The following is a 14,652-nucleotide window of genomic DNA, read 5'->3' as shown; positions in this document are numbered from 1 at the left end:
TGGCACTGCATGTCTGAATAGATACTATGTGTTTAGTTGTCACTTTTTCTTGTTAGCTTGATTAAAAATTCGAAGCTGTGTTGCTTATGCATTATACCAACTAATGCCATACAAATTCTTCAGTAGAGTACACCTGACACAGATAAAATGACATCCTCTAAATAAGTGACCAACACATTCCATTACATCATATGCTTTGAGTTTGCACTCTGGTGTCACATCTACAGGAAAGTCTTGTCAAGAGGTTTTTCAGAGCTGGTTTATACCATTAAGCAATTTCTATTGCCATGCCTGTTCGACTTAAAGAGAGATATTACCTGTATATACGCAGAGAACATTGAACCTCTTTATATTTCTCATTTTTAACATCTGCCTTTTAAGTTGATGTTCTCTCTCATAGTAGATGGCTGAGTGACATTATTTTTAGGTGACTCATTCTGGCTAATAGTCTCTGGAGACTTCAAAACCACTATAAAGAATAATTTGCTTCAGTGTCTGATTGATTTCAAGGACAATATAATGATTAACTCCACAACAGAAGAGTAGAAGAAATGTCAAAATAGGATGTGCTGAGTTAGAAATTATGATACAATGTTGAAAGACACCTTGTGTGTTAGCATGTTTTTATATCTTTTCATAAAGTTACATGTGTCAGACTTTCACACATGTTACAGTAGTTCAGGTTTGTGCAGTAAGATTAACTAATTTAATAAGATGTTCTAGGCCAGGATTCTAAACATATGTTAATAAATATAACTATCTTAGCTTCATTTTTTGTGCAAGCTAATGTAGTGTAGTTCCTATATTCCCAATAGGCTCTGCGCATTGGAATAATATATTCTATAGATTAGACGTAGGACTGATGTCTACTAGGTCTCTATCGAATATACTAGACTTAATTTGTGAGTGCCAGCTAGCTCAGAGGTCACTAGAAACTTTCTCGAAAAAACAAGAAGGGATTAGTTTCTGACAACCGCATAAACATGACACTTTGTTTCCCCAAGATAAAACTGATCTTCAGATTCGTGGAAACAATAGATAGATATTTCACTCAGTCAATCGTGCATGCTTCGTTTCACCAGAGGTGCCGAGAAAATAGATAGACGGGCGTTTTCAATAAAAGGATTTACTGAACAGTCTTCTTTCTCAGGTATAGGAAATGAACTGCTACAATCGTAAAACTGGTTGCAAAATATAATGCATACAGTAGAAAGAGTAGAATAAAATAATACTGTAAGAGCATTGTATGGTTCCTAAACCATAAATAAATACATACATGAATAACAGAGGCTAAAAATACTCAACTGGTGCTTCTAAAATACGCCTACCTCGATGTACCTATCCTAAGCTTAGTACGAGGGAAGAAGTAAATGAGTTGTAGCATAAATATAGTATTCTTTTGCCAAGAATCTGTCCAAGATTTCTCTTAGGGTCTAATCAGCTCCGTACCTTGGTTAGAATGAAGAAGGTCAGGCTCAGGACACGATTTCCCAACACCCCACAAAGGGAGCTTGGAAACACTGGAGCTGGATTTCTCGGCAAGAGAAAAGACAGCGTCTCTCTCAGTGTGTCTGCTGGAGGGTCGGCTTCCTTCGGTACTTGATGTAGCAGGATGCGTCGGGCAAGTAGATAGTCGAACTGCTCCAAACCACCGCGTGTTTGCTAAGGCAAGGGTGGGCATATTTATACCTTGAAGTTGCCGAGTTTGACGTAAAGGCGGAAATAATAACGTCATAAAAGAGTCTCAGTTCTTTGAAAACTCCATGAGTTCTTGGACAAGTCAGTTCTCGAGCAAGAGGAAGTCCCTAGCTGCTGAAGCTGAGTTTTCCAAGAAATCGTTGTAGATTTTCGGAACTAGTGGAAGCATCCCTGCCTGATTTGGACTGCATGAGCTAAGGCCAAATATGGTTATGATTTCTATGCCTATATAAGGATATGGTGTTTTATACATATATATATGGGCATGATTCGGGAAAATTACAATAGGGTCCTAAAATGGTACACAACACTTACAGGGTTTATATTTGCTAAATTGTCAGTTTTTGTTTGCATGCTCATGTTGCAACAGCCAGAGAAGTATTCTTCTATTCTGTATTGCAGTGTTCGTGGTGACAAAAGTCTTCTTGCTGACTTTACATTGTACAAGTTCTGTGTTGATAGATTTGAAGATATACGAGAATGTGGGCTTCTTTTGTGCTTCCCAATAACCCAGAGTAATCCATGAATGTTTGCGGTATCATGACATTGGCCATGTTGGCCCCGATGTAGCCAGGTTATCAATGACCCATAAGAAACTAATCTATAGTCTCTTTGAAAGATTCAATGTTATGTGATTGGATTCAGTGAATGATCACGATACCAAATGTGTTCAAGGGAAGCCGTTCGGATTAACATTATGTTTGTGCAGTTTGTCTGCCAAACTGACTTCTCGTGCTGCAGCCTGTTGTCCACTTGTTGCGGGGAATGGTCCTGATTGGATAGAGACCTTGCAAATTCTTGCCTCTGAGCCTCATATCTTTGTAAAATAACACAGAGATCATCCATTATTAGAGGCTGAATATCTCCTTTTGCAGAGGGGGCACATGCGCACATTGTGGTAGACAGTGAAGCCAGTAACATGTGGAGTCGATTGCATGTCAGATAAGCACTCTCACTAGTGGTTCACCTGGCTGATAGCAGCATGTCCTTAGAAGAGGTTCCCTACACTCCTTTCAATTTTTCGGCTACCATGGAGTTGCTCCGGAGCGGCGTTTTCACATAATTGTAACTACAAATTGGTTAAGGTGGGTTGCCACCTTTCCCAGTGAAAAAGACTGCCCCTTTGCTCATTTTTAAGAGTTTGAAAAGACCCAATTATAATAATTAGAACTGTAGGAAATCTAACTTTTCTGCGTGGTCACTCTGTATTCTGTAGCGCTTTCTGGGCCCTATATTTCTGCTAAATTTAGAACTCTGTGCACTTTAACCCTGCTAACCAATAGGAAACTACCTGTGCTTCCCCTTTAAACATAGTTGCATTGGCATATCCCTAATTGGTATATTTAACTTACCTAGAAGTTTTTAGTATATGGTACAAAATGTACCAAGGGCCTGGAGGTTAATTGCCAATAGTGGGCTGCAGCGCCTATTGTTCCATCCACTACAGTCAAATTAAAGAATTCCCTTTGGACTAAGCCAATTCAAATAACTCCATTCAGTATCTATGCTGTCACTCCCTGTTGCATTTCATACGTAGAACACCTCCATAAGGAATACAGAAAAGTAATTTATTAAGAAAATATACATTTAATAAAAATTCAAGGTAAAAAATCACAGTGTGTCTGGTGCCTGCGACGATGGCCGCCTAAACGCAGAGCTCTGCCAGGGAAAAGCCCTAAACACCCCAAAATCTGTCCTAAATACGTCTGGGGGACGCTGCTTTTCCCCACACCGCATCAGCTACCACCAAGGAGTTAAACTGCTGAAAGTCGGGCCGCGGAGAGACGCCCGAGGGGACATACTGTGTCTGACAGAATAGCCGCAACTTCCAGCACAGGCCGCGCGCGGACTAGAGGTAGCGCGCGTCCGCCTCTGGCTTCCCTTCCTGACGGGAGCCAGTGGGGGTCTCCAGGCTGACGCAAAGTCCACATACCTCTGCGCCCAGTGTCCCCGGTGCGGTCCGGCGCCCCATCCCGCAGCGCCGGCGGCCTGTATAGATTTTGGTGCGTGTGAGGGGGCGGGATCACGCTGCAGGGGTCCGCATCGCTGTGCGGCGCTGGGCCAGAAGACCGGAGTGCCCCGCTGTCTCGTGGGAGCTCAGATTTAAAACGGTAGGCCTCTTCAGGCACTGGGGGGCTCTCTGGAAGGTCCTTGCTCCCACTGGTGCAAAGGTGTGGCAGAACGACCTGAGGAGACACCATAAGAGTCCCGCTGAACTGATGGTGGAAGTGGCCTGCCCTACCCCCGCAGGAGCCTGATAAGAAACTGAATGTGTGGGACCTGATCCTAAACGACCTCAAGCCGAAGCGACTCTCCTCTATTCACAATCGAGAGGGCACACCGGGCACCAATCCCTAAGCCCAAACCGGGAGCAGCACCCAGGACTATAATTGCTAAAATGTTCAACTATAGAGACCGCAACGCGATCCTGCAGGCAGCCCGAGCACAAGGAGACCTGCAGTATGAAAATGCGACAGTGCGATTCTTCCCTGATTTCACCCTAAAGGTCCAGCAGGATTGGCGCTCCTTCGACGGAGTCAAGAGAGAGCTCAGAGAACGAGGAATTAAATGCATGATGTTCTTCCTGGCGAAGCTCAAAATCATAACAGACGGCAAATCCCTTGTCTTTACGGCCCCATCGGATGTGCAAGATAGGGTGGCCGCTCGGAGATCACCGGCGGCTGCGAGTGGTGACTGGAGATATACCAGTATCCGATCGCCGGGATCGGCGGACGGCAGATCAGACATCGACAAGCAGAGCCAGCTCTCCTGGAGATCAAGGTCCAGCAGTCCGGGTAGACGAATGGTTCAAAGAGACTGAACTGGCTGAACTCCTTATCCAGCGGAACCGCCTCAACTAACTGTAATGTATACGCTCCCTGAAGCAGGTGGGTGGGGGCTGTCTGGTGAGAAGTGGGGTTGACCTTTTTGAAATATGCTCTACTGTTCCCCTCAAAGAGTTGGCCTAGGGGTGGGGGCTCTCCCTAGGCGACTGGAGCAGGTGCTAGCACCCTTTTCCCCCATCAATTGTTTGATTTGTTCTTGGGGCGATAGTTGGGGATGTGGGTAGTTTCAAACCTACGTGGCAGGATAGCAGGGAGGGGGGGACGACTTCGGGTTCATTGTTATTTAATGATGGTTGGTAATGTTGGGGGAGGGGGTTTGTGGTGGTCGCACAGGGAATGTAATGGTGTGCTGGTACGATGTTGCAGGAGCTCCAGAGTGCATGCTAGGATAGCTTCCACCGATGTCTACGAGGTGGGATAAAAGTCTTAAAATCCTTAGCTGCAACGTTAACCGGTTAGGGGGACAAACTCAAGAGGAGTATAGTCCTTCAATTTGTCAAACGGCACCTCCCGGATGTTGTCCTCTTGCAGGAAACACATCTTGTCGGCAACACCTGTCACGCACTAAACAGATGGGGATATACATTGGCGATTCATGCCGGCTTCACTTCAGGGTCCCATGGAGTGGGTATTCAGTTGCGCCGTAATTTTCCATATGTCATTGAACACTCAGAGACTGACCCGCTGGGGCGCTTTGCAGCGCTCTCGGGGAGGTGGGAGAAACGCATACTCAATTTGGTGACGGTTTACATTCCACCGGGTCTCCACACTCAGTCCTATCACGATCTGGGTGGGCTTCTCCTTTCCCTACCTGAGGGGCACGCCTACTAGGTGGGGACTGGACAGGCACCCACCCCGGGACATTGCGACTGGGCACATGTGGCTCTCCAATATCCTTGAGGCATTTGGTTTAGTTGATCTCTGGTGTATGCGCCACCCAAATCTACAACAGTATACATTCCTCTCGGGTCCGCACCACACTTTTTCTAGGATAGACTATATCCTTACACCTCTGCAGCAGGACACAACCATTTGAGATATCAAACATTTGGCGCAAGGTATATCTGACCTCTCCCCTATATGGGCACATCTCACTATTGGTATCAGAGGGTTGGTTATGTTGCGCCCATAAACTCCTGGTTCCTTCACAATTCTGATACCAAGAAGAAGATCACCCGCTCGATCGACCAATACTTCCAAGAAAACGTTGGGACGGTGGAATCCCCTGTTGTCCTCTGGGAAGCATTCAAACCCGTGCTGAGGGTGAATTGCTGGACAACGCAAAGAAAGGGAGGCACAAATGTTAGCCATTGAGTGCGACCTTCTCGCTCTGGAGGGGGCAGCGCAAAGTGACGGGAATCCGGGAACTCTACACCAGATGCAGCTTAAAGCGTCCGAATACAAGGCATTGGCCACCAACGCTGCTAAAACTCTAGCAAGGGACAGGGATGGCCGATTGTACGACCAGGGGGACAAAGCGGGCAAATTAATAGCCTGGTTAGACAAAAAGAAACCAGCGCAGAGGGTGGTGTCTGAGATGAGGACCGAATCGGGTACCCTTCTTACTGAACCTCAACAGATAATTAGCGAGTTTGCAGCTCATTTCCAAAGAGTATACAGCAAGGGGTCGGACCTTCCGGAGGAAGATTCCTTCGCACTACTGGCTGACATTAAGCTACCCACCCTCTCTGAAGACGATCGAGAGACTCTGGAGGGTGCGCTCATAGTGGAGGAGCTGGCCAGGGCAATCAACAAACTTCGGCCTGGGAAAGCCCTAGGACCCAATGGTCTCCCTAGTGAGCTATACAAGCTCAAACCCGACTGCTTGAGTCACCACCTTAAAAGTATGTTCGAGGACAGTAAAGTGCTGGGGAAACTACAGAGAGATCAGCGCATCGCTACATTGGTGGCCATTCCTAAAGAAGGGCAACCAAGAGAGCTGTGCACCTCTTACAGGCCAATATCATTATTAAACGCTGAGCCCAAAATCCTCGCGAAGGTGCTCGCTAATAGGATCAAGCCGAGAATCACCACACTGGTCCATCCAGACCAATCGGGCTTTATGCCGCACCGCAACACCACGCTTAACTTGTGACGCCTCCATGGAGTGCTAGGACGCTGCCACATGATCTAGGAAGACGCGGTTGTGGTCTCGTTGGATGCCGCAATGGCATTCGACATGCTCGATTGGCCTTATATGATAGCGGTCCTCAAGAAACTTTGGTCCTAATTTTATTGGGTGGGTGTGCCTCCTCTACACTGAGCCTTTAGCCCAGGTGGTAGTGAACAATAACATTTCGGAGATTATTACACTGGAGAGACGGACGCGGCAGGGCTGCCCCCTTTCACCCCTGCTTTTTGCCCTGTCCCTGGAGCCGCTCGCGGCCTGAATACAACAAGATCTCTCTCTACGGGGGCTCAGATGGACTGATGGGTGGGTGGACCAGATTTCGCTCTACGTGGACGATATCCTCTTATGCCTCGCGTCCCCTTTCAAGTCCCTCAGAGTTGCCCTAGACATCTTTACCAGTTTCGGGAAGAAATCAGGTTATAGCATTAACTGGGGGAAGTCACTCCTCTACGTCCTACTTGTGGCCCCCCCAGCAATTCCGCGCAACTGTCCGATCAAGGTGGCCCCGGAGGAGTTCATGTATCTTGGAATTTTTATTTCCAGGGATGTGGCGACTCGATATGAGAGGAACCTCTTACCGCCTTTGCAACGGTTCAAAAGGGATACTGCCATTTGGAAGAGGCTCCCGCTGTCCCTACTGGGTCGGGCAGCACTTTTCAAGATGATGGCGCTGCCGCGTTTATTATATGCCCTCCAAAACTACTCAGACTTAGTCCCCCAAAAGTATTTTGCGGACCTTGAGGCCACCCAAAGAGACCTTTTCTGAGCCGGAGCGCCTCGGATATCACTCCAGAAACCTACACTGGGATGATACAACAGGGGAATAGCACTTCTGGACAATCTGAAATACTACTGGACAGCACACCTTTCTGCCATGAATCAGGGCATGTATTGTGGTGGAGATGATCCCGGCTCCTCCCCGGTGGGAACTTTGAGGCTGCACTCTTAACGGGGCCTACAAGGCATTCTGTCCAACTCTGGCACATTGTTAATCGCAAACTGGGATGGGCTGACAAACTTACATTGGCTACCCCGCTCTGGGTCTCCGAAAAGCTGGGTACATTGGATCGCACAAAAGGGTTTCGCAACTGGGACCTGATAGGGATCTCTCATATAAAAGACCTATGGGGACCCTATGAGGTGGTGACATTCGCCTCGCTTCAGCACACATACGACTTAGCACAAACTGACTACTTTCGATATATTCAGGTCAGGCACTCCCTCCAGGCAAACATCCCACCCGGAATGCCGCTCCTGGAGTCCTACCCCCTTGAGGACAGACTCTTGGACGGCCACCTCCCAGCAAAGGCTATCTCCCTCACATATAAAAAAACTTATACACCACACCCCAGACCCCCTGCTTGCACTTAGGAGAAAGTGGGAGACAGACGGTCTTGAGATCGACGACGAAGAGTGGAGAGAAGCACTCTCCTCTTCCAAAGAAGTAGCAATATCAGCAAAATTGAGACTGATACAATTAAAAATTTTACACCGAGTCTATATCTCTGGCACCCGATTGGTATTGATGAGCAGGAGTGAGGACGGGCTCTGTAGAAGACAGTGTGGGGAGGTGGGAACGTTCCTTCACATACTGTGGGAGTGCCCTCTAATACAAGCCTACTGGAAACGGGTGCACAACTGAACGCGTACTGTCTGGGGGGTTGAATTGCGGCCCGAAGTTAAGAGGTGCCTTTTGAACATCTGGGAACCCACAGATCTGTCCGCGAAAGGCAGACTGTGGGTGACGCTGGGACTCGCAATTGCAAAACGTAATATAGCACGCCTATGGGGAGCGGTAACACCTCCAACGCTCAGTGCATGGAAGAAGGACATGGACTGGTGCATGCTACAAGAAAAGACAGTCTATGTGGCCTGGGGTTGCCCCCGGAAGTGGGTGGCAGTTTCGTCAAAATGGAATGAGTACCGTGGCAATCTGTGTGAACCTCCCCTTGTCCCTTCCCTTGACGAACCATTAACACCTTAATTGATTCATGCATTGCTAACATCTTGTATGCTATGACACCAGCTGTGATATATTTGTATAAGAATCTGTAAAGGCAAAACTGTACCAACTGCAATCCCTGTATGTACTGACCACCAAGTTTATTTTTGCAAATAAAAAGATTTTAAAAAATCACGGTGTCAAATCATTAAATTGAACACATAGTGAAAACATGTCAAAGTCACATAGTGTAAAAAACATAATCAAAAATACATAAATCCTACATAGAAAAATTCACAGTTACGGCAAGAATCTACACTACATGGAAGGATCATAGATGAGGCAAACCAACTGTGCCTTTGCAAGATTAATTCGAGAGTGTTGCGAACAAGGCACGGAACAATAAAATCTGGCCTCTGTACTTCTTGTCCCAATTCGAATTTAACAAAGCTTTGTGCGTCGACGTGTTTCGGTGGACCCAAATCAATAATGCCACCTTCTTCAGGACTTGGAAAAATAATGTTCCTTCCTTTTATTTCTTAGTCTCAGTAAGTATGTCTTAATATGGCTCCAGATGTCACAATATATTAAGTCGATCCGATAAATCAGGACCGGAGACCAGTTAAAAAGGCACGCGCCTTAACAAATGTGATGAGAAGGGCCTTGTTTAGATTGCCTGCGTTCTAGATAAAACGTCTGTATCTTAGATTAAAATGAGGCTTTGTGATGTTCAGAAATCCTGGGATATTGTTTTAAAACCTTATACTTGTAGCGCTGTCACCAGTGTCAATAACACTCTAGTCGGTTATGTGTAAACCATTTTTTGCTCTTCCTGTTGCAAAGCTTGGGCGTTAAAGCTCCAGCGTTGTGTTGCTACACACCTGCGTGCACCGCATCTCTTTGCCGGTGTGAGAGTTCCTTAAGTGGAGCTTTATCACCCAAGCTTTGCAACAGGAAGCGCAAATACAGGTTTACACATAACCGACTAGAGTCCAAAAGGAAATCTTTAATTTGTTTGTCAAATTTGGGTGCTACGTCTCTTTGGACTTTTTGAGCCCCGCTCCTTGTTTCCAAAGCCATCCACTACAGTGACAAAGTAAAACATGGCTTGAGACCTATATTGTAGCCTGACTGTGGCAGTTTAAACACTGCAATACGACCTCTCAAAATGAACCCTTTTGACAGATATAAACCTCCTTTTAAGTATTAATAAATTATTCCAAAGTAGGCCTTGTAGCCCTCAAAGAAGGGTGCATGTTATTTAAAAGTAGGACGTACAGAAGTTTAATATTACCTTGTTTTTACAGTGACAAGCACTCAAAAACTATTATTCACTGTGGCAGGCCTAGCTTACCTATGTAGAAAACTAGAATACAGATTACAATTCCTAACACTTTATCTCCGGAATGAACGTGCTAGAAAATTAATTAAACCAGTAGTTATTAAAAGTCCATTCAATGGTGAAGTTGGATTTTAAATACATATTAAGGCATTTTAGAAACTTACCATTTCCCTACCTTCGGTTCCTGCAGTCTAATTAGCATTTGCTCTCAAACTTTCCCCAGCAACTGATTATCATTTGAATAGGTGTGAAATGGCTCCCAGGAGCAAATAGGCTGATCTGAGTGGGCAGAGATGACTCGTCTGAACTTCCTAGAATATGCAGGGTGGGGTTGTGCACATCCTTTTTGGCATTACAGTGTTAAATCCTGATTGAGTGTCAAAGTCTGCTCCACAGGTCTGCTGGGTTACATATAACACTTTGGTGTACACTTGAAATGCAGAAGACAGGATGCCAAAATAACTCTTTAGTATCCGCTGTCTGGTTGCCAAAGGACCCTTCTTCGTCCCAACAGACTTGTGTCTCTGAATTTTACATGTAATATCTGGGGTGCACTTCAAAGGATAGAAATAGGATGATAATTAGGGCTCCCGCTTTTATGGAATTTTTTAACATTTCCGTCTGTATTTATCCATATTTATTTTTGTGCCATTTTATGTGTATTTATCCATATTTATTTTGTGTTTTTTGTATAAATGAAGATGTAAAACTGTACATTTCCATATTTATTTAACCGATAGACGTGCACTCATTCTTTGATGTCTGTCGTGATTTAGCTATTTTAGCTGCCAAATATTATGTGACTATTCCTCCACTAAATATTAGGTTTATACCACAATTGTATGTTGACATATGCCATTATTTAAAGTAATTTTATCTTGTTTTTTCATTTCCTATGCTGTCCATCTCCTCAGCTGTTGGGCTACAATTCATGAAAGACAGCATAGAGAGTCACTTCAAAGAAGCAAAATTTTCAGTATTTATCCACGTCTAAAAATAAATGCAATTATCTGTAGAAATCCGTAAAAACGGAAAACAGGGAGCTTTAATGATAATACAGTTCTTGCGTATATACACTCTGGTCTCTGATAAACCTGTTTTGTTCTACCTGACTTCTGGGTTTATTGTAGGTACAGTGGCTGCCCCAAACTGGATTTTAGTGTTAGATGTATGAGGACACTAGGATTACCATAGTACACTCTACACACAGACCCACAGCCTTCACAGCCCACATTTAGTGTGCCAAAGACTTTCAATCAATCAATCAGGGTTTTGTAGAGCGCACTACTCACCCGTGAGGGTCTCAAGGCGCTACGGGTGGATGTGAACAGCTCCGTTAGGGTCATTCGAAGAGCCAGGTCTTGGGGTCCTTTCTGAATTGGTGCAAGGTCGGGCTTCGTTGGAGGTGAAGGGAGAGCTTGTTCCAGGTCCTGGTCCAGGACTTTTGCCATCTTGAAAATGCTCAAAGTGGTTTGGGTTGGCTCTGGGAAATCTTACCCCATTGGTTAATATGTGCCCAGGATTCATTCCCACTCACTAGCTTGTGCCAAGCATAAATGTGCCAGCTGAGCAGAAAAGTACAGAAGCACACAGAGAAGTTCAAAAGTTATGATGTGTAGCCAGTAAAAAAGTACTGCAAGGTTAAAGTTGAGTCTTTTGCGATGTATTCTTCCCAAACTTATTCACATTTCTTGCATCAGAGACTTCATATCCAATACAAATATTCAAGCGTTTCGTCATAGAGACTTTTTCAAGGCTGCAAAAGGATATACATAACATCTAACACAATTGTTGGGATGGCATAGGGAAAACAACTGCAACTATTAGATTACCTTCACCAGATAGATTACAAGAAACACTGTTTAGTCTCGGAGGATACTGTGCATAGAGCGATGTGCATACGGTGCAAATCCTAAAAGAAAGTTGTAGATTATTGACTGTCCATGGTAAGTATATGCAAAATGCTATAGAGTGATGAGAAGTAAACATATTTGATCAATCAAGGTAAGGGGCTGGAGAACATGTCATAGACTTGAATAGTGAATATACTGAAAAGGGGGTGAAGTTACGATCATAACCAAACCCCATACCATGAGAGGATATGAAAACTTAGCCTGAGATGAGGGAATAAGGGCAAACAAACTGTACCTGAAGTACATGGAAAAATGAGGACAGCTTGAACCAGCGCCTAAGGTTCGGGGATCCCCTTGAGTTAAAGATTCTAAAGGCAAAAGTGAGGGCCTTAAACTGGATCCTTCTGTTGATCGGTAGCCAATGAAGCTTACGCAAGTGACTTGATATTGAACCCCAGTGAGGAATTTTAAGGTTCCATCGGGCAAAAGTGTTTTGAATAATCTGAAAACTTTGAATAAGAAGAGTATGAAGCCCGAGATACAGACTGTTAGAGTAGTTCAGTTTGGAAGTGATCAAGGCATAGTTTTTTGCTGTTCCAAGGGAATAAAATGCAGCATACGTCTCAAGGATCTCAAACTCAGAAAACAAGAACATGGTCAATGTTTTATCTGAGGTTCAAAAGTGAGCTCAGCATCAAACTTGACCCCCAAGTTCCTTACCACCAGGGAAGGGCAGGGGGTAATTCCCATCTCTGAACGCCACCAAAGGTTAGAGTCCTGGACAGATTTGGTACGCAAAAAAATAATCTCAGTTTTTTCTGGGTTCAATTTTAAGAAATTGGTATTCATCCAGTCTTAAGACTGATCTAAGACAAGATTTAAAAGAACTCCATGATGAAGGAACATTTTCATGAAAGGCAAAAAGCCGCTGTGTGTCATTTGCATAGGAAACTACTCTAACTCCAAACGACTCCACAATATTGGCCAAAGGTGACATGTATACATTAAAAAGTGTAGGGCTAAGTGCCGAGCCCTGCGGGATGCTGCAGTCCAAAGACTTTTCTGCAGACGTAAAGGAAGAGAGAAAACCTTTTTGTGTGCGGTTGCTGATAAAAGATTTAAACCATGACAGGGCGAGATCAGTAATGCCCATGCCTTCAAGTCTCTAAAGCAGAATACAAAGAAAGACCATATTAAATTCCACAGAAAGATCTGAAAGCATTATAATAATCAAAGAGTTTCGGTCAAGATTAATTTTGATATGCTCGGAGACCTGAAGTAGAGTGGTCTCAGTGCTATAAATATGATGAAATCCTTATTGTGGGTCATGTAACAGATAGTTTTTCTCCCCAAAAAGTGTAAGCTGTCTATTGATTTTTTTCCACCAGCTTAGCTATAGTGGGAAGAAGAAAGATGGGCCTAAAGTTGTTTAAAATCTTAGGATCAGCAGGAGGTTTCTTAAGTAGGGGGAGTAAAAGGGTCTGCTTCCAACCAGATGCAGAGGACACCCAAATCATCTTTTCACTGTAATCTGCACACCGACTCAACTCTGAGACCTTCAACTTCGGACTAAGGTTGTTCACGGAGTTGATGGACATGCACTCACTTAAGTTTAATGGAGGGAAGACAGAGGTTCTTGTATTAGGCAAGAACTCCTCCCTGTGGGGTCCCCAACACTGGCTGGAAAGTTTGGGTCCTCTTCCCATGCGGGTATATAAGGCTAAAAGTCTGGTGATCATGGTGGACGATGTGCTTTGCCACTTTAAAATTGTTTTGAAAAAGGATTTGACAGTTACCATTCCATTAAAAAAAAAATATAATTCGGGCTGTTTCATATAGCATGCAAACTCGACCCTTAGGAGCACAGTTGCATTACAGACGGACACATTCATTACATTTTTGTTCGACACAGGGAGATTGTGATTTGCTCAGAATCACAGGATGTTGATCGTCGTTGCCGAGACTCAAACCCAGTTCCCCAGCTTTGAGGTCGACCGCTCTAGCTGTTAGGACACATCCATGCCCAGAGAACAGTGATTAAGGCACTAGTAATATCTAGGTTGAATTACGGGAATGTTCCATATCTCGGAGCAGATAAATCACTGCAAGTTGTCCGGAACTCAGCAGCAAGGTTGCTATTTAAGCTGCCAAAAAATACCTCCGCATCAAGTCTTTTACCGGAGCTACATTGGTTACCGATGGGGAAAAGAATTCAATTCAAGACCCCATGCTGTGTGCATGAGGCTGTATAAGGGAAGGGCCCAAAATACATACGAGGAATGACAAAAGCATATCAACCTTCTCGGGCACTACAGTGCAGTGAGCAATCCTTGTGTGGTCCCTTCAGTGAAAAGTATACACATGGTAGGCCGGTCCTTCTCATTCCAAGGGCCAAAACTATGGACAAGCTCCCACATTCCCAGAGAAATAGCTCATCGCTAACAATATTTCGTGCTCAAGACACGGCTGTTTTAATGCAGCTGCAAGGGAAGATACCTATTTTGTTGCAGTGCCGGTAAACCCCTATGTGGTATCCGAGCGCTTTATAAATTGCTATAATAATAATTCCACCCCTAACGTTCTGTTGATGCTGACTGACACCACAGAGATACTTAACCAGATGTTGAGCTTTCTTCACAATGTAGTACGAGGTGGAAAAACACAAGAGGAAAGTGTCCTGAATGCAAAAATATAAGATAATCTCAAGTTCTGCATTTCTAAATTAGTAAAAACTGAACATTTGATCAATGATGTTTTTATAAGGAGCATGATGTTTAGCAAGTCCACTCCATTCCAAGATGGTCACCAGTTTACATAAATGCCTTTCCAACATAAAGCTT

The 14,652-nt window shown here is 44.5% G+C and overlaps 1 protein-coding gene across 4 annotated transcripts in view; it reads left to right on the top strand.

Moving 5' to 3' along the window:
• Positions 1-14,652, top strand: part of RPGRIP1L (RPGRIP1 like) — an 827,898-nt gene that overhangs the window by 262,673 nt on the left and 550,573 nt on the right. The gene's annotated exons all lie outside the window — the stretch shown is intronic.

The sequence above is a fragment of the Lissotriton helveticus genome, chromosome 12 (genome assembly GCF_964261635.1).
Source record: "Lissotriton helveticus chromosome 12, aLisHel1.1, whole genome shotgun sequence".
NCBI classification, from domain to species: domain Eukaryota; kingdom Metazoa; phylum Chordata; class Amphibia; order Caudata; family Salamandridae; genus Lissotriton; species Lissotriton helveticus.
This window is presented reverse-complemented; position numbering and strand designations above follow the sequence as displayed.